The sequence below is a fragment of the Haliaeetus leucocephalus genome, unplaced genomic scaffold (assembly GCF_000737465.1).
Source record: "Haliaeetus leucocephalus isolate CR32 unplaced genomic scaffold, Haliaeetus_leucocephalus-4.0 Scaffold751, whole genome shotgun sequence".
Lineage (NCBI taxonomy): Eukaryota > Metazoa > Chordata > Aves > Accipitriformes > Accipitridae > Haliaeetus > Haliaeetus leucocephalus.
In genome coordinates, this window is record NW_010973187.1 from 1,963,486 (window position 1) to 1,985,749 (window position 22,264).

Here is a 22,264-nt window from a genome sequence, read left to right on the forward strand (position 1 = left end):
TCTTATTTTCAGATAAGTATCTGAGATAGGTCAGCACATTGCTAAATGCTCATTTCTCTGTGTAATTACAGGTAGAGGCTAGGGTGGATATCTCAGACTTGTACATCTGTATTTTTGATGTCTGTGGTTAGAGAAATCAGCACAACCCCAAATGTCCAATGCCAGTTAAAAAATATACCCCTGTGCTTGTCCTCCTCCCTTTTTACACAGACTTCATCACAGAATCAGGATTGTAGACTGGTTGAGGTTAGTGTGGACATCTGGAAATCCTTTAATCCAACACCTCTGCTCAGAACAGAATCAGCTAAAGCAGGTTGCCCAGGGCTGTGTTCAGTTGGGTTGTGAATATCTTGAAGGATGGAGACTCCATAACCCCACTGTGTTTGATCATTCTCAAAGTAAAAAATGGTTTTCTTATGTGTAAGTGAAATTTCTTGTATTTGCATTTGTGCCTATTGTCTCTTCTCCCTTCGCTGGACACCTCTGAGGAGAGTCTGACTCCCTCTTCTTTATAACCCTCCCATCAAGTACTTACAGACATGGATAGGATCTACCTGAGCTTTCTCATCTCCCAGCTAAATATCCCAAGCTCTTTCAGCCTCTCCTCATATGACAGATGCTCCAAGCCCTTAACAATTTTTTGTGGTCCTTTGCTGGACTTGCCCTAGTAAGTCCATGTCTCTTCCATACTGGGGACACCAGCACTGGACACAGCACTCCTGATGTGTCCTACCAGTGCTTAGCAGAGAGGAAGACACCTCCTTCTTACCTGCTGGTGATGCTCTGTCTAATGCAGCCCAGGAAACTGTTTATCTTTGCCACAAGGGAGTTCTGCTGGCTCATGCACAACTTGCTGTCCATCAAGACTCCCAGGCCTAATTCTGCAAAGCTGTTCTCTAGCCAGTCAGCCCCCAGCCTGTACTGGGGTATGGGGCTATTTCTCCTTGGCTGCAAAACTCTGCATTTTCCTTTGCTGAACTTCACAAGATTAATACTTCAACTCATTATAGCCATCAAGAAGTCAATTAATCCAGTCCTTTAAGTAATCCCTACGATAAATTGTAGGAGTGAAACTGCTTCAAAGGGCAGTTCATCCCCTATTCCACCAAGTAATGTCTGAGAGAAGGGGACGCATCTCTCTCTACTTCTGTGGCCAGTCACAGACAGGAGAGTATTTGATGTTTTCTTTACTCTGAATATGTTTGCTTGCTTCACAAAAATTCACTCTTAATGCCTTATGCTTTCTCATCTCAAGAGAATGTGGTTACTAAATCTCTGCTGTATGTGGTTGTGATGGTGCTCAGCTCTTCTTTGATCCCTGGTGTCCAAAACAAGTGGCAACCAAGTGGCAACCTCCTCCAAGTGGCAACCTTTCTAAGGCATGTCTTTTATTTGCTGTCTTATTTTAGTCTTTAGTCTTTAGTTAGCTTATCCACTGTCTCAAAAAGTTTTACTGTTAGTCACAATATTTTAAAGTTATTTCTGAAATATTTCATAAATCCTATGTGGTAAATATTCACTATTCATACATCCAGTCAAACTCACTACTTTTAATCCGCCTTGATTTTTTCACCCACACCACATATATTAGGCTTGATTTTAAAGTTTGCTTTGTATAAACTACTTTTTCCATGAACCTTTCAGCAGTTTTAAGAGTTCATGTAATGACAGCTTTCAGCAAAGACAGAACAGAACTGAAGTCAGTAAATTTAGATTTTTTTTCTGGAGTAAATGCAGAAAAAATGGTTGTTCTTATCATATGCACAAGTCATTGAACAATGTGTTGCCATTGGCAGTTTCAAGTCCAATGACAGATTGTACATTAAAATCATAACATGAAACTCACTTGTAATTAAAGTATAGATTCTGTTACAAAACTCTATGAATTCTGGGGTCTTTTCCAAAAATTGAAGAATAAAGATATAGCTGGTTTTGTTAGTTAAAGGAACAACTGGGCTAAGTGGAAATTTATACGCAAAAGAAAAAAAAGAAGAAAGAACTGTTCTTGCACCCAATAGTTCCTGTAAATACTTATCTCTAAAGTGAGAAATCCTGTACTACTTGTGAAAAGAAGTACTGTTTCAAGGTGGGATTTTATGATGGAATCCTATTACGTTAGACTCCTTCTGGAGCTCTTGTTCCCAAAAACTTTGTCATAAGAGTAATTGTTACACAGATCATTCCATTAGGCCAGGTTCTGAAATTCTCGTTCATTTTTCCATCTACTCAGCCAGTGGCCTTCAATAACCCTTTCAAAAAATGACAGAGTTCCCCCTCTGGCATGCCCTCTCCAGAGCTGTGACTCTCTTTGAAAAGAGGTCAGCTTGTGCAATATACACTATATAATGCCCAAAGCAGACTGTTGAGATAGACTAATCATTGTAAGTCATACATGCTTTCCTCCACCTTTTTGTCACCTTCTCTTCTTAAATTTTTAAGGCTGTTGGGAACCAAACTGGCCCCTGGCATTATAAGGCATCCTTAGGAGTCACTTTGCTGGGCTTAATTATCACAGTGATGCAGAAGGGCTGTGCATTTGTTTTTGTATTTTTACTGTCCTTGGTAGAATATTATTGAAGGACAAAGTAGACAATGCAATAAATGTCACAGCATATTACAGAATTTGAATGAGGCCTTAAATTTTTTTGGAAGCAACTTGAAAAAGGACTTTACATTTAAAAATTTAAATCTCTAAGGAAAAAAACCCAAACCCACCAAACCCTAACTAGACGAAAAGAACAGGATTTGAGGATCTTACTGGATATTCAACAATATTCCTGCTAAACCATATCCGCATTCTCCTATTTAAAATAACCAAAACCACCACCACCCCCCCCCAAAAACCAAAGCAAAACAACAAAAAAAACCCCAAACCAAAACCAAAACCAAAATCAAACACAAAAATCCCTGGTTTACATTCCAACTTAAAAAGAGTTTAGGCACGCAAGACCTGGGTTGTACAGGTGTTTCCAAAAGCCCCTCAACTTCCTCCTTGATTTCAAGACACTGCAATTCTTTTTAAAAATTACCATTAAGATTTTCACTAAATTACTTTCTCCTATGATACATCCTTGCTTCCTTCATAGGTGTGAACTCTACAATATTTTCCTTACAAGCCTGTCATCAAGCAATCCATGTAAGCACTTGCCTGTCATTGTTTCCACCTGAACAGCACTGATCAGTTAAGTGTATTTTTACATTACTTGCTTCCTTTTTATTTTTTAAATCATGGGAACATAATTTGGTGCCACAGAGAAAGACTATTGATATCGACTATTGCTATGCTCCTTTGATGAGAGAGCATAGGACAGTACATCATTTTACTTGGGCCAAAACAGAGTGGTAGGACCAATCTGGACTCAGACTGGGGTTTGCACTTTCATTGCTGATTAGTAAGTACACTGCAGCATGAGGGCCAGTTGCATCCTGAGGCTGCCCATCTAGCACCCACGCCCACAGTAGTCGCAGTGCCATGGGTAGTAAATGCTGCTGTTGCTTCAAAATAGCAACTCTTTTTCCAACATCCCTTTCTCTTTGTTTGGACTAGATATTGAAGTATCAATAACAAAACACCTTTGACTCGTAACTGGAAACCTACAGCTTTCTACAAGGGCTGTCTTTCTCCCTGATTACACAGCTTTTCTTCATTCAGCACTTTATCTCAGAACAATTTCTCTGCTGTAAACTTCCCTGTAAACCAAAGCTGCCTCTGAAAAATGCAAAAATTGTAAGAACATAAGCAAGAAGGTTTGATTAACTTTTATTTCTAACCTTCTAATTGGTATCTGTAATAATCATGTATATAGTTTACCCACATCTACCTAATTCCAATGTAGCTTTCCATCAGACTGCCTGTTAACAAGTAATCATTTAAAGGGATAACTCCAGCGTAAAATTCACACTTCTGTATGAAGTTTTTAGCTATTACTCTTGTAAAGAACATTTGAGAGTATCATCTCAGAGAGAGAAAAAAAAATTGTTCTCAGTTTTCAGTCTTTATTTTCTGCATCCGACAGCCGCCTTCTGCATCATTGTTCTGTTCCCCCAGTGCCTTCAGTTTAAATGAGACTGTGACTTGGTTTATTTAAGTCCATAAGAAATGACAATATAATAATACATATGAAAGTCTAAGTGAATTAACAGTATTTTTTTCTTGGCACTACTACTGTTAAGGCTTCACCAAATTCCTCTTTGTTACTCTACCAGAAAAGCAGAAAGCCTACCTCGCGATCAGCACAGTTTATTCTTAGTGAGGGCCAAAGAATCATGTCCTGTTTTAATCACAAAGTCAGGAAAATGTTTCCATTTATTTGAAAATATATCGTAAGTGAGAAACTGAAGGAGGTTTTGTTTTTCTTTAAAGTTATTGACTTTTTATCTCTGATTCTTCACAAAGTGGGATCATCAGCATTAGAATCATTAAAGACAGTGAAATGCAGTTAAACTTTCTAAGACCTGGATATTGATCTAATTAAAAACACCTCTTTTCAGATTTATTTTTATTAGATTTCTTGCTAAGAAATAAAAAAAAATGCAGGAACTACACAACAGTCATGACATTCTTTACTAAGGCTGTCACTTCTGGGGACGTGTTCTCCTTCTCCATCAAGCCATGTCATTCAGGGATGTCATATTTATCCTGTGCGCTGTTTGCCTATGCAGACTCTGTGCATTGTAGACTAAATATATGTACTGGGTTTCTGTGGTGGGGTTTTGGTAGTGGGGGAGGGGTTACAGCAGCTGTGAGAAGCTGCCAGAAGCTTCTTCCCCGGCTGGGAGTGGGCCCCGCCTCTGGGCCAGGCCGAGCCCGCCAGCGACGGCGGGAACACCTGAACAGAGGGAAGAGGGGGAACCTGCCGCAGAGAGGGGGTCGGGATGGGAGAGGAACCCCTCTGCGGACACCAGGTCAGGGAGGAAGGGGAGGAGGAGGCTGATGCCCCCGCAGCCCGCCGTGAGGCAAGATGGCAGGCTGAGGGGAGGAGGAGGCTGATGCCCCCGCAGCCCGCCGTGAGGACTCACGCTGGAGAAGTTGGTGGAGGACTGTCTCCCGTGGGAGGGACCCCACGGTGGAGCAGGGGAGGAGTGAGGAGTCCTCCCCCGAGGAGGAAGGAGACGCAGAGACAAGGTGTGGCGAGCTGACCCCAAAACCCATTCCCCGTCCCCCTGCGCTGCTGGTGCTGGGAGGAGGGAGAGAAAATAAGGATTAAAGTTAAGCCTAGGAAGAAGGGAGGGGTGGGGGAAGATGTTTTTAAGATTTGGGTTTACTTCTCATTATCCTGCTCTGATTTGATCGGTAACAAATTAAATTGATTTTGGTCTTTTTTCCTCAGTCGAGTCTGGTTTTTGCCCGTGACCATAGCTGGTGAGTGATCCCTCCCTGCCCTTGTCTCAACCCACGAGCTTTTCTTTGTATTTTCTCCTCTCCATCCCACCGGGGGAAGGAGTGAGCAAGCGGCCGTGTGGTGCTTTGCTGCTGGCTAGGCCTAAGCTATGAAAATATACCTGTGCTGCACTTTATATATACTCCTTTTTTCATTTAAGATTTTTTTGAAGGAATATGGGTGCCTTCTATATGATATATTCTATTATATTTTAACTAAAGTTAGACTTCACCTTACCTATACTATACTTTTATCCTCGCATAGTCATACTCAGGCTCTCTTTACATCCAAAAACTTGTAGAAAACTATTAATTTACCCATATACACTAAATACTTTAAGGATGAGAGAAATCACTCCCTGCTAGGGTCTGCTTCTCTCCGCAGAATCTAAATGGGAGTCTTGATATCTACACTCCAACGAGTTCTGTTCCATGTCTGTGTTTTTCATCCACAACTCGCCTAATGTGCAATTAAACCGTGCCTTTATAACTCTACAGGAGTCTAGTCAACAACTGAAAACTAAAACCTCTTATCATATTTAATTAGGCAATTTAACCATGCTGATTTCAGAATTGCACTTCTTCCTGATTCACATTTGAAAACAAAACCCAGAATGTTTAGAAAGAAACTGTCACGTTGAACGGCAGCTCAAGGAGCTTTCCAAATCATAGTATCAGTCTTTCCTGATGCATCAGCTCTTGAGGAGCCTTCTCCATGACTCTAGTTAAGCTGGGGACCAAGCAGAGAAATTCTGCAGTTGAAGTCCAGGAATGTGTGGAACTGAAATTGCACTGTAAGCCAACAGCACAGAGAATTCAAAATGCTAATCTACTTCTTTTGCCTTTCCCAAAATAAAGGTGTTTGGGCCTGGTTTGGGTTCAACATAAACAGGGTTTTTTTAAGAATCAGTACTGAGACATTATAATTTCAAGAAATAAGAAACATCTTACATATGAGGTTTGTTCAGCTTGCAGTTTACAGAGTTGAATGACAATCTAAGTCAGTATGTAGCCCTGCATTGCATATGGATGACTGCATGGCTCGGCAATCTTACCAGAAAACAAAAAGCCTGAAATTCTATGACTGAACGCTCATTTAATAATGTTCTCAAAAATAATTTTCAAAGTGAAAAATAACCTCTCGAGTCTGCTCTATTCAGGAAGAAGAACAAATGCAAAAGCAAAATTTCAGTGGAGCCAGGATAGGTTTCTTGGAAACAATTCACATCAGTCTGTAGCTGAGAGAAGATATTGCTCGATTAATATTGATAACGCAAATCTAGATTTAATTCTAGGCATTTTTAAATAAGAAATGGATTTGATTATCTAACACCAAACCTTGTCTTTCTCATGAGTCAAACTGTGAAGTTACAAAGAGTTATTAATTGTATGTAGTTAGATTAAAAAAATTAATACATGTAATTAGGACAAATGTAGGAAGTTAAATTTTTTTCCACCTTGCATATGAAAACCATAATTTGGACATTTGGAGAGCCATCTAAGTATATGCAGCCACCAAATAATTTCCTTTTGTTTAGGAGCTGTATGACTGACTGATTCTTAATAAGTGCAGAAATAGCTGTAGGCAAACAACAATACAAGCTTGCAGTGCACAGAAGTGAGCTGAAAAACAGATGCCAGCCCTCAGCTCTTCCTGTATAATTTGTACACGTTAACAATAGTAAAGTGATTCCTTAAGCATATTTTCTAGCTTATTATTCACCACTATCGTATTTCAGGTGGCACTTCAAAATGTTCTTTTATACCTGGGTTGCTAGAACAGGATATCAGCAGCTTTTTGCTAGTGCATATAATTGAAAGGCCGTTACTTAAAGCAGGCACCATTAAAAAATCTGAATTTGCCAACAGTTACAGCCCAATTCTACACCTAGAATAGAAAAGTAATTATGGTATGCTGCTGTATTTAGAAGTGTTGGCAAATCTGATCTTTTAATGGCGACTCCTCTTCACATAAGAAGCATAGATATTGAGGCTCTTTCAGTAGTCTATGTATACATATTATAACACAAACAGTGTAAGTAGGTAGATAGAAAGAACTATTTTATCAGGAATTAAACTTTAAACAATGAATTCCATTAACTATCAAAGGTCCTTTCAAAATTTTTAAAATTTTGTCGGTTCTGTTAATTTCAGGGGTGATGACTGAATTCATTTTCTAGAAGTGAGACTGGAATCACATCTCTTGTTTCTCCTTTGTGAAAGCACTCCCACTGTTAAGCATGAAGTACTCAGAACCACTCTTCAGCTTTAAAATGAACACAATTAACAATTCCTGATGACACATTGCTCAAAGGGGATGAAAATCAAGTGACTTTGCATTCTAATTTTGCCGGAATAAAATCCTGCTGCCTCAGGTGAAATCAAAATAAATTCTCAGTACTGCAAAGAATATGTGTGTTCTACTATACAGATGTGTCCTACTGGCACTTCATACAGTGCAGCACGTTAAGTACACTTACTGTCTGACAGCTTGCGCATTTTGTTAAAATGGGAACATATCTGTCATTTCTGAGGTAGACTCAAAAGATTAGGAGGTTAAAATTAAGTGCAGTGCCTTTTGTCGCTGAAAATGGTCTGGAATATGAAGGCACCAGTGAGCTGACTTGACTCCTATATTGTTGTACATAAGCTGGATTTGCACTAACAGTACAGTACTGATTATACCTTCAAGCAAGATTTACTTTCCTGTAGAAGATCATCCCTCTTTATTTACTGAGCTAAGCACTTCATGTGCATTGCCTCGTCTAGCATAAAATAAAAGGGCTTGTATTTAAAAAGTCTGCTTGTGAATGAAGACTTATGTATGTCTTCATTTATCTCAATTATTTACCATTTATGCATTTTAAATGATTGTAAGAAATACAGTTTTATGGAAAATTGGTACTAATGTTGCATAATTACTGTAAATAGCCTTTGGGAATGTAGTGGCAATGTTTTCTATTCCTGTGTTATCCCAAATTGGAGCATGGATGAATGTCAGCTTGATTAATCACATTCAGGTGGGTTTTTTTCATGCTGAAAGTTAAAATCCCTCTTTGTTTTTTTTTTTTTAAAATACAATTCTCAAAACTTATATTTTTATCTAAATAAAGAATGCAATTAACACATTCATATAATCTTTGTCAATTCAAGGAATATGAATACAAAACATTAAAAAACAGCCACAACAACAACTTGGAAATGAAAAGTAAAAATACTATTCTTTATTCCATTTGCTAGAAGTGAGAAAACTAACTCGATGCCATAACATAGTGTAAGTTCACTGGAGATTGACCCATTTGTATAATCCAGGGTTTTTTTAATGTTTTTTTTTCTTTTATTGCTACAGCAGCCTCTCTGGTTTGGGAACACTAATGTATTACTTCTTAAATGATCTGTTATTAAATGACAAGAATGATATTTCTTTTACTTTGTCAATACTAGGTTTGTATTTGAAATGTAGTTGAGACCAGTTAAGGAGAAATAACTAAGAGAAGACAGGAAATTTTTGAGAATTCAGGAAAAGTGTCTCCACATTATCCTGAACAGAGCTCATTCTGTTCCCTTTTTAATGTAATTTTTGTTCTAGGAATTTAAGATACTGTGGAGTGACCAAGCTGGCACACAGAAATCCCACTAGCGGCATAACTCTGAAGAGTACAGCTCAGGTACCTTAAAAATGACACAAATAATTAGAAAAAGAATCCAGGCTCATTCATTTGATTTTAACAGATGAAACAAGGACCAGATTCCTAGGAATTTACTTCATTTTTACTTAGCCCTCATTCAGGCCAGTTCCCATGGGCATTAGCATGAATTAAAACAAGCACATTTGGCTTAGTAGGATTTGTAATGCTGTGTGCCATGGTCTGAGATGTCTGTTGCTTTGAAAACTAACAATCTTTCTACATGCTTTTGAACGTCTGTGTTTCTCTTCAGTATGACACTTTTACAAATTTGTAGTAACATTCTAAATATTACTCAGTCTGCAAGAAAGAGGAAAAATCCAATGTACTTTGTACTTAAATGATGGCAGGAGTGGTTGTTATTCTGGATATTTTGGGTCAAGGAACAGAATGATGAATTTCCGTTTCATGTGGATAGAAATAATGGTAACATTGTTTGTGACTCTGTCCTTCACTGGCTTAAATCTGAGAGTCTACATAGACAGGCTAACCTTGCAAATGTCATAATTTTATGGTAAATGCTTTTAGTAGGGTGAACGAAATATTTCCTGCTGTTCATACCTCTTCACGAAAGTGAGACTGATCTCCATGAAATGTTGAGCCCCGTTGATGAGGTCTTCCAATTCCTTGTATCTTAACTGCAAGTTGAATACTTCACACAGTCTAACTTTTGATTTGGTGGATTATTTTATGTCTCTTATTGCCTTTCTTATAGTACTGGGTAGCTATCTAAAGGAATAGACTTTCCTATAATAAAATCAGGATGGACATGTGTAGGACTGTCAAGATTCTCTAAGCAGTCCTCAAGGATTTTGCATAGGTTTTTTCCTACTTTTACTGCAACATTTTAAGCATGTAGAAAATCTTTCTTACAGACTAACACTGAGTTTTTCTATTCCTTTCCACAACAGAAAGCAGTGTTTGTTAAGTTGTAAAAATATGCTGAAAGCATGTGATACTCCAACAGCAAAACTAAATCTTAAACTACCTTGCCAGTTTTAATGTACAGGTCTAAAATCTGTTCTTTAAATAAAAAATAAGAAAATCTAAAACTAGAATTTTAGTAAAGAATCCATTTGTAGAACTAGAATCTTCTTACTAGTTATATGAAGCAACGCCGAGCTTTTATACAAATCAATGACATCTGAAAACCTCATGGAAAAATTACTAGCAGCCAGCATTCAATCATGATTATTCTCTCACATTCTTAGTTACTAAAAGTCATACTATCATTTTTAATTTTGCAAAGGAAGAAATTTCTCCCACCAGCTTCTAAAAAGTAGAAGACATGAGCTTTTTAATGTAGTATAAATAGAAAGCCCCACTTAACTGTGTTTCTACCCAGCCTACTGTTAAACCAGAAGATTATAAAGGAAGATACATTATACACAAACTTTTATTTCATAGCATTTATGTTTTCTCTGTGCATGCAAAGGAATCCCCAATTCAATCAAAATGCTGATAACCTTCAGTTTGGAAATTGTGCTTACTTGAAAGACATCTGGATTTTAAAAAGTCGTAAAGGTTAAAAAAACCAAACCACCTTATTAAAACTAGCTAGCTGGCTGCCTATCAAATTGCAAATATAAATGGAGCACCTTCACCAACTATGCTTCGAGAAACCTTAACTTTTTTCTCTTGCAAATAGGTCACTTCTTAGCCCTGTGATTTTTTAACGTATACATAAGTGACTTGCAACACAATGAACACCCCACATCATCTCCACTAAAAGATACAGTAACACAAATGATGTGAGCAGGTAAATGAGCAGGTCTGATTCCTGCTACAGAACAATTGTGATTGCTTGGTAAAGCGTGAATAGGAAAAAAAATAGAAAAAAAAAAGAATATTCGTATGGCCCAAAATAAGATTATATCTACATGAATAAAGAATGAATGGCATTCTTACAGGATCTTATACTGGATTCTGGGCTAAAATAACTCTGCAAAGTACTGTGGGACTATTACTGGGCTGAACGTAAACTTCCTTTAAGAGACTTATCTAATGTGCCTATAAAGGCAGGACTTTCACTACTGAGTCAGTAGAGCACTGCTGTCCAAGATATAACCAATTTCGGAACAGTCTGTTCAGTTCTGCTAAAACTGTCATCTAAGAGATCTCTGATAAAATGGAGGGGTTTCGGAGGACATTTAAGAAAATAATTAAAGGAATGAAAACAGACCTTCAGAGCAATTCAGAGAGTCCAACATATCTTATCAAAGGAAAAGATTAATGGAGAAGTGACTCAGTCACAGCCGGTAAAGATCTATACAGTTTTTATCATGCATTTTCTCATCCAGCAAACAAAGGTAAAATAAGATCCCATTACTGGCAGTTGACAATAGACAAGTTTGCCCTAAGAGTGAAGGGAAATCTTCTAACCGAAGACTATTAGAAGCATTTATCTAGTACTACTGCTGAGTGTCACCACTTGATGTTTTAAAATCAGTTTTGTAAGTTTTTCCTAAAATTTGCTTCTGAGAGCATTGTTTAATAACATGATGATCTTTTCCAAACTAATAATTTTAGACAACTTAACTGATAACTAGTGCTTCTAATATTAGAGGGTAAATTAATTCAGTGAATGATTCAGAGAAAATACAAGGCTAATTCACCAATACCTGAAGTGAAAAGGATCAGCTTTATAAACCTCTATTTCATGAACAGATCTGCAATTTAAACACACTTTTGCAAAACCTCCTCAATGAAGATTCATTTCTGGTTTTGCAAGAAGTCTATTTCTTTATTCATGAGTCCACAGTTCTTTAAAAAATAGCATCCATTGTAATTTCATCATTTGGGAAGGCAATATTTTGAGTTACAATCCTGTCTATTCAGGCTTCTTTTTTGTTTAAGTGCAGTAGGATGTGGACTACAGATAATTTGAACAACAAAATCTTCTATCCTTTGGCAGGCACTCATTCACTTTTAAACTCTAGGTGTCTGTGATTGTGCACTAAAGCACCATAATTAAAACATGGAATGCTGGATATATTTAACAGGTTCAATTTTGTTTGCTGGTTAAAGAATGAGAGACTAAAAGATGGAGCCTATTAACAATACTGTATGAAGAAAGAGAAATCACTGCAGACTGAAGTAAGTCCCACTGGGGGCCTAACAAGCACCTGCCATTTCCACACGGTGAGAGATCAATCAGTCTCTGTATGCAGCCAGCCGAACTGCCAAAAGCTGAACCACAAGGGGGAGAGAAGAAAAATGATCAATTTCCCAAATTCTGTGCTCTGCAGTAATAAAACGCTGTGCTCTAAACACTTACACTGTCTTTGCAATTGTGATATCTTAGTCAAGTTCAAAACCTGCAGTGAAACTCCAGTCTGATATACAGAAAGAAAGGTATCCAAAGTGTATAAGAAAATGAATTCTCTCTATTGTTACTGTGTAAATTCAGTCGCGTTACAAGGAGAGTAAGTTTTGGGGTTTTCAAACTTACAGTTGTGAAGTACAAACACCCAGGTTTTTGTTCTCATGTACAAGAATGCAGTTTAAATTTTGCAGACTTCAGTTCATTGCTTATTTGATATTTCTGCTTGCAGTAGAGGACTAAGTTGGCCAATGGAATAGTAAAACATACTAAATATGTACCAAACACAGTAATGGCAACTGGAAATGAAAATAAGAGAATTGGAAGTTGGTATCTGTCTATTTGCTAGAAAGTGTAGTTATCAATACCCCTATAAAGTTCACTTATGATCAAGCAGAAGAATAATAATCAAAGAATATTACACATAATTCTAGGTCCTACTGAAACTCCAGGCTGTTACTAGCTTGGGTCGGTGCCTGGCCACATGGATACAGCTACATGTTAAGGTAAGGAATGCCAGCCTCAATTTGCAAAAATCAGAAACCATGAATGAAATCTCTAGACATTACTATTCTTTCCTAGGTAATCAAGTACTCAAATACATCTTAAAAGGTGACATGATCAAACAAAATTGTCTGGAATTCTAGGGAAAGCACTGAGATCATGCGGTTCTTATGCGATTAGCCTGGATCTTTTAATATTTTCATGTTCTCTCTCAAGTATCCTTAAAGCCACTTTCCCACAATATGAAGTGTGATTTTTCATTTCCTGTTATACAGAAGACAGCTGTGGAGCAGTAGTACAGTAGTAAATAATATAGGATGGGAATCTGTTTAGTACACAGAAAAAAAACCAGAGCGCCTTATTAGAGGTATTTGTTTGCATTTCCCCTTCACTAATGTAAAGAAGAATGATGATTATAATGAAAACCCTCAATTAAAAAAGTCCAAAGCTGTCATTTGATGTAACAAAAGAAATCCAGACTGGCAAAAATGAAAAATAAAGAGGACAGCCAAAAAGTTCAAAATAATATCATATTCTTCATTAGCTGATTAGAAAAATAGTTTTGTTTGAAACAAAACAGTGGAAATAAATGGTCTGATCATCAGAGAAAATTGTTTGTCTCTCATTGACTTGAGAAATTGTTCCAGAACAGTTCATCCTTGCACAAATATTACCTTTGAAATATTATCAAAGTCACTGTCTGCAGAGGTTATCTGCTGAGCAAGTGACTGTAGTGTTAGCTCAAGAGAGATCCAAAGATGGCTATAACTTTTCCATCAAAATTGCAGAAGAAAAAACATGATGTTTATCATATACAGCCAGGCTTTTGAATAGCTTGTTCAGTTCTGCCAGTTCCTGCTTTAGTCTGTTCTCTAGGACTGCATTTAGGTTTCAGCAAATGCATCTTCCCATGAGTTTTGCTCCTCAAATACCCTTGTTGATATATTTAATTTTAATATCACACATTCAGTTGCCTCTCAGAGAAAAATGCCACATGACACCATGTGGATTGTACTGCTCTTCAAACTGAGGTGAAGTTCTGACTTCATGGAAGTGAACAGGAAGACTTCCATTGATTTCAGTGGGATCATGGTTTAACATACAGACTCCATAAAACACATCTCTAGGGTCTGCACCATAAGTCCTGTTATCACTCAGTGACCTGAACAAGTTCAGTACATTAACATTCAGTAAATTAATTTGTACATTAAAAAAAAATAAATCAGTGACAGTTATGTAGACAATCTTTAAACAAATAATTAGAACAAGCATTTGATAAAGATTAAAAAGAAAGAAAAAACAAAACAAAACACAAAACTGACAAAAAAAACCCAATAGAACAGCATATGTGAAGAGGCAAACTGGAAATAATTTCTTTCACACAAACCAGAACACAATTCAAGCTGTTCTGTAATGTGTAGCATACTTGTCTATTAAATAAAAAGCAAGAGATTCTGTCTTTTTGACTTTCAAATATATCAAAAATATATCCTCTACTTCTGCGTGAGAGCTAAGAACACAAATGCTGAACAATGCTGCAGTCTTTAGTGATTGCTTCTTTTTCAAAAAAAACAAATTTCAGGATTACATAAACAACTTACTAGCAAGTTCAGTATATGAATTCTGTGTCACTTGGGCTTAGTATGACACAATGCCTATGGAAGAGATTCAAAAGTATAGCTGTGCAATAATACTCAGAACACAGACTGAATTATTTATCTTTCAAACAATCACTATAATCACATTAATACTAGGCTAAATTAAATTATGCCTAAAGTAATATCTAGATACCTTACATCAAGACAGCATTTTTACATCATCTAATATCCAGCTTTACCTAGTTCTGAAAGCACATATACTCTCCACCCATTTTTCAGTTTGATCTCAACTTTCCCTGTGTTGTTATATTAAATATCGATGTGTGTGCATTGATACTGATACACAGGGAAGCATGTGTTCTGCGGAGAATCCTGTCTGTCTTCTCCCTAAGCTTCTCTATGATCTATTGTGCCTAACCTAAATTCCACCTAACTCCTCAGAAAACCTGCAAAAATTTTTATGGTCAGCCACAATCTGGAAAGCAATGGAAAATGCAGTGTTTAACTCCTAGGTAGCAACCTAATGGCTATCATCCATATTCCTTGCAACACATCTATAAAACTGTATGTTCACAGCCTGAAACATATTGAAAAGTTTCCAAGAGCTCAGCTTAGAAGTTTGAATAAAAAATTGTAAATATTAATTCTCAGGTATTTTTAAAGCATGTGAATGCATTGTTTCCTGGATCATCAGCAAGCACACTGTCCAGTTTATGCTGAAAAGGACTTCTGTTATAATCACAGAAGAAATATTTTAAAACACTACTTTGCTAAACAAATTAGAAGGAGTCCTCTGAGTATTCATAATACATATTTACCAACTATTTTAATTAAAATACATATCTCTGTAGTTAACTTGAAACCTGTATTTCAATCTGGCTGCTTTATTATGATTTTCAAGTTTCCTGTATCACACACACATACATTTTGAAAAACAAATATAAATAAAATATGACAGAATAAACACTGATTAGAACATTTTGGAACATCATTAACATACCTAATTTACATGGCGTAAATCTGCCAACATCTGCAGTGATATAAAATCCCCCAACATCTTTCACATCACGAAGATGAAAGCAGCCTTTTTTTTTTTTTTTTTCTTCATTTGGTACAATAAATAAAAGAGTGTATTTCTTCCATTTCACATTTAATGAGACGACAATGAGTGTCATTACAGTGTGTTAGCATAGAACATTAAAAGGGAGAAGATGGAAATATGATGCTGAGAAGTTCAAGTAATCTGTTAGTCCAGGACCTAGAACAAGAAATTACAATTTATCTAATATTATCTAATAGTAACAGATTTGTGTTTTGAAATTACAGTATGTCCATCTGAAGTTTTTTAAAATAGACAATTCAGATCCACTTCAGGTCCATAGAGGTTCATCCAACAAAATGTTAAGTTTTTAAAAACCACCTTGTTCTGCAAAGTCCTACAGACAAATAACTGTTGACAAGCTCTTTCATTTGCCGTTCTTCATCTACGTAGACCTACTGTGGCAGCAACATATCACCCACAAGGTTTTTTGCCTCTTTGCTTTTTTCCCATGTCCACATCCTTTGCCCCAGGCATCCCTCTGCTTCACAAAGAGCTAGGGAAATTCCTGTTTGTACTTCAGAAAACCTGTATGCAAAAAGTTATGCATTTGCAAGCTTCCAAACCCAACAACTTTCCCCTGGGCCACTGCAGCTGTCAGCATTGCAGTGGCAGCCACTGGACTGGGTGTTGAGCAGATAGTGATTTTTCTCTCTGTTGCACTGTCTGCCCGCCTTCCTCTTCCACTCAGCTGAAACCATCTCAGCATGCTCCCTCCCCTGCCATCATCCTTGTCCCAGCCATCTCCTCCCCTTTCCATGTATATATTCCATACCCTACCAGGTGTGGGATCCCAAACCCTATCACACACACTTCCCAGGTGAAGAACTATTACTATACATTATAGTTACCTACAAAGTAAATATCTAATCCTCAGATCAGTCTGAAAACCATCTTATTACTGACGAAAAATAAGTTCTTTTTGACTACTTATCCTTTGTAACTCAGGGCTTCCTCTTTAGAAGACAAGTTTTAAAATTGTGTTTCAGATACATCAGATACAAGGACAAAAATGAAATGTATGCAAAAACTAATTTTAATGTGAATGTATCATTACTCACATAAATTAACGTGAGACCTAGTCCTAGGCTCTTCAAACTCTTGCGTAGTTGCCTTTATTACAGTGTCTTACCAATGACATATAAGATACATCCTTCTCTCCTATTTTAACACACACTTTTACTAGGATGATGGTAATGATGGGTCCTTTATCTCTATTATACGTTACTTTAAAATTTTTACACCCCAAAATGTTAACAGCAGTACAATCTCCATTGCTAACAGCAGGTCACTCTCCACCACTAGGCAAGAGAAGGATAGCTTCACCAGAGCCAAAAAAGTAGCAAAAATACCTTTTTTATGAAAGGAACTATAGCTGCTGGACTTCTCATATTGGTTATTTATTTCTTGTGTGTTCTCCATTCTTCACGTTCATCCTAATTTGAGAGGGTTTGTTTCCACAGGACTGTAAAAGACAAATCATTCCCCCTAGAAAGATCAAACTGCTCCTGTGACCAAGTCAAATAAATCAGCCTTCTCAGGCTCTAGGGGAGGAAGAGCACTGGAAGAGCAGCAGCTCCTTAGACTGGGGTCACTGGGTCACTGCCCTGTATGAGCATCTGACTCAAATGACCCAAGTGACTAGCTGCCACACACTCTAGATGAAAATTCTCTGATTAACCCTTATGGGGCCGTGCTATCTTCGGAGGACTCAAGACCGTTAATGAGAATACTAATGTTTAAGATGCTGTTCATGATAATGCAGCAAGGGGGATCTACAGCAAGACCTTAACTGAAGCAATGCTAGATGTCCATCTGTGGGCCAATAACCATCTCACCTGAAACCTGTCTGAAATGATGATACTGCAGGGTGTACATTGCTTTAAGGCAGCAATAAGGCAAATAAAATTTTCCAGGAAACTTTCACAAAGATTTTTCCAGAAAACTTTTAGGAGGGCATTGAAATGTATGTAGTTGTATTAATACTTTTTGTATTAATGTATTAATACTTTTTGCCCCTTTCCAAACCCTCAGTTCAGTTTCTACTCCTGTCAGCTGCACCATGGAGTCCCCTCTAGGGATCAGGTGCAGGAAAGTATATAATTTCATGGTGGCAATTATATCATAAGAGCTATGGGAAGATTCCTGGCACAGCTGGACAAAAATATTCTACTGAAACTTATACTATAGACACTAGAAACACAGACATAAGCCCTATTTTAGGGGGTTAATAATCTTTCCCACAGTTATCTTACTCTTTCATCTTTTTCTCTTTATTGGCTCCTCATGGAATACCAATTTTAAAGGAGATTGTTTGAGAATTCATAGTACACAAAGACAGTATCAGAGAATTAAGAAATATAACGTATTAGTTTCTTTCTGCACTGATATTAGGCCAGTTAAGAATAACCCACTTGGAAATAACTTGTGAGCAATATTATCTGTATCTTATGGGCTTTTACAGAACTCAGTTTTATTTTTATGGATGTTGTTCATTTACTGAAAAGGTTAAAGATCTTCTAAAGTGTTTGATTATTCATTGACAGACCTTTTTTACACATAATATGGAGAAAAAAAATACCCCATACCCAACACCTGGAAATCATAACCAGAACATAAAGAAGTAATAGAATGAAGAGAACATCAAAGATTATCAAATCCCTTGCTGCAATTCAGTTACTGCTGCCATTATATACTAGCAGTAAAAACCCTCGATTTTTCTTACATTATACAGTACAGTTAGTATAAAACAGTGCAATATGATGAAATATACATACTTAGTGCTGGTCAACAGAATATTACTGAACCAAGCTCAATAAATTCTGCTTTTCCATGTCTAGTAAGACTCAGGAAACACCAGCACCATCAGCAAATAAGGTAAGAGAATGGGGTTTCAGTCCTGCTCTCATGGAAAAGGAAAAAACAAAGGGGAAAAAATTCTCAGTAATTGCTACATTATTGCCTCAATCCCACATGACATGCTTGGAAACTGCTCCCACACTGCTGAGAAAAAGTCATGCAAAGTCCATGATCACTTCTGCTTCACTTGCTGGCTGCCCTGGAAGCACTGGCCATGTGGAAGGGTCAAGTCTTCTAAGGCTGGACCACAGCATAGACCAGACCGAGCTGTGGATGGAGCAGAGGCTGGCTAACTCCTGAGACTGTCAGGTCTACAGAAGATGCCTTCATGCACAGAAGTATGTGGTTACAGACAAAGGTCTATATGCCTGACATAATAATTGTCTACCTCTGCATTTGTAAGTAGGCATGAAACTATCATTGAAAAGAAAATCTCATCTTAAGAGAAGGTTTATTTGGGAACATTCTCCTCTCTGAATATGGAATTAGGGGGCTATGCTTCAACTAATGTACAGAGAATTTAATGCAATTTTATTAATGCAGCATGCTGACAACTTAGAACTTTTACCAAGAATTCATAGTTGATGTTGTAGTCAATACAGTACAGTATGTCTTCAGTCTTGTTGATGCTAGCAAAAATTTCACAACCTGTACATGATTTGTGAGTAGGGTTGTGCCTGGTCCAAGGCCTCATTAAAAATGAAAAAAAGGAAAAGAAAAAAAAAGGAAAAAAAAGTAGGAAATATTTATAATACTCTTGGGAGCTTCATTATATCTTTCCAGTGCATCATTTTGTCAGCAAAGCTGTGACAACTTTGGACTAAAAACATGTGATACGTAAAAAATCGATCAATAAAAATCAGTCTGAAAACATCAAAAATAACACACTAACTTTATTACTTAACACTGCTAACCTGGTTTCTCATCATGAGGTTTAATAGTCCCTTCTCAAACTTAACTTTTGAGTCTGCAGACCACTTTCAACTAAATTTGATAGAGATTTCAAAAACAGTAAGTCCCTGAAAGTTTAAAAGGTTGACAATAGGTGTGCTGGTTTTGGCTGGGATAGTTAATTTTCTTCATAGTAGCTAGTATGGGGCTATATTTTGGATTTATGCTGAAAACAGTGTTGATAACACAGGGATGTTTTCGCTACTGCTGAGCAGGGCTTACCCAGAGCCAAAGGCTTTTCTGCTCCTCACCCCACCCCACCAGCAGGAGGCTGGGGGGGCACAAGGAGTTGGGAGGGGACACAGCCGGGACAGCCGACCCCAACTGACCAGAGGGGTATCCCAGACCATAGGACGTCGTGCTCAGCATATATATCTGGGGGAAGAAGAAGGAAGGGGGGGACGTTCGGAGTGATGGCGTTTGTCTTCCCAAGTCACCGTTAGGTGTGATGGAGCCCTGCTGTCCTGGAGATGGCTGAACTCCTGCCTGCCCATGGGAAGTGGGGAATGGATTCCTTGGTTTGCTTTGCTTGTGTGCTCGACTTTTGCTTTGCTTTACCTATTAAACTGTCTTTACCTCAAGCCACGAATTTTCTCACTTTTACTCTCCCGATTCTCTCCCCCACCCCACCGCGGGGGAGAGTCAGCGAGCAGCTGCGTGGTGCTTAGTTGCCAGCTGGGGTTAAACCACAACAATAGGGCAGAGTAAAAAAATTACTAATGACAAATTAATGCTTATTGATGCTCTTAATGTGGGAAGGACTGCAGCTGGATGGTCAGGCAGCACAAACTGCCTGCTCTTACTGCCAGCAGGCCAAAAATGACAGATAGGGTATCAGTGGGATTTTCTAGGAGGGAAGGAGCACAGGATATAGTAGGGAGGGGAGGCACGGGACACAGAAGAGAACCAGAGGCATTTGCAGGTTCTGAGAAGGGCTGAGGGTCTTGGGAGTATTGTGTGACATGAAGGAAAACTAGTCACGATTGCAGGGAATAAAGACTACTGCTTCATTAGTCCCACAGTTAACAGGACAACCTTACAACTAAACCACGCACTTGAATTTGTACATAACACATATTAAAGAAATAGTTTTTACATCTGGTAACTGCAAATAAGTGTGGGTTTGGTTTTTTGCCTTTTTTTTTCATTCAGATTATGTGATTTTGGTTAAGCTTTATAACACTGTAATGAAGATTTCTTTGAAAAGTCATATAAACCCTGCTGTGCAGATATTTCACTTTTTACAACGTAGCTACAGCACTTTTCTAAGCTATGGTGCCAAATTTTTATGCAATGCTTGGTTTCATGGCAGAATTGTTTGTATGAATACAAACATTTATATGGCAGATGTTTTGTGTGTGTCTATTTTTTTGTTTTTCTTACAAAAATTGTGTTATGTCTATGCAAATTCCCTGTACTTCAGTAATTTTGTTAAGAGCTGACAAATATGCTCAGTACTGTATCTTCCAATAGGAACAACACTCAAATATAGACTGCCTTGTCAGCAACTTCTGCAACACTTTGGAAGATGCTCCAATATTTTTTGTTTCATTTTAAAGTTCATTAATTTGGCACATTTAAAATATGTGCCTCCTTCCTCATTTCTTATAAAAGCATTATAAAATCCTGCATTTCTAACTTTCATTAAAATGTCTATATTGCAAAGAATGTGATTTTGTCAGTTCCCTTTATTTCCTTCAAGTTCACCATTAAAGAGACAACATATCTATTCTTTTGTTAGAGTTAGAGTTTTATTTTCTATGTTGACTCAAAAACAAATAAAAGCTTGGCACAAAACATACAGTAAGAGGATGTTTTTGGCCCAGTTTTCTTTTGATTTTCCTAAATGAAAAATAAAATATTACTTCGCGGGGTTGAATGGGAGTGGATTTCTGCATTACTAAGTATATATATTGATCTCATAATACTCACATGACAAGCCATCAGAACAGTGTGGCTATTTCAGTAATGCAGGTAGGGACATTTTCACACTCCCTTGAGCAGAACAGCTGCAGAGTATGCTACCAAAGTACTCTTGGCTTGACTTACTAATACAATTTTAAACATCTGCCAGTGGTCTTATATTTTTTTATCAGTTATTAAGAAGGATGAAGAGATTACTGATGAAAAACAGCCATTTGACAAAGCATTCATATTGTAATTAGAGGACCTACTATCTAGCATTATTATATAAACACACGCATTTATTCTCAATGTATTAGCATTTATTTCAGTAGAGTTAGTTACATCAGGAATGAGAAGAAAGAGAAGACAGCAGTTCGCAAAGGAAAAAAACCACAGCCTACTGAAAAATGGGATGATTCCCATACCTAAAAAGTGCAAGTATGCACTTAATCTCCCTTCACAAACAACAAATGAAATGGAGGTGAAAGCAAAGCTGTCCTCCTCCAGGTCAAATTGTTTCCGGGAATGAGAGCACCAGGGGATGATTTGACTTAAAATAAGGACATAAAATGTGACTATAAAAATAAAGCTAGACATCAAACCTAAATGTTTGGAATCTGCCTCCCTCAAATGCATTTTGCATCACTCCCCCAGCCTCCACTGAACACGCTTACTCCAGTGTTATATGGCTAAATCTGATCCTCTGGATTGCCTGCAGTAGCCAAGATATGCCACAGCCTGGGTTCAAATTCCCTAATGGCTCCAAGTTCTTCTTCCACAAATAGTAACTTACTATGGAAAAATTTCAAGTGTCTTGGAAAAAATCTCTGCAATGATCACTTGACAAGTAATATGAAAGGATAAGGCAAGCCGTTAAAACCTTAAGTTAGGTCATAAACATCTAAACCTGTCAAATCCAATCTTTTAATTTGCATGTCTTTTACAATTTATATTTATTAG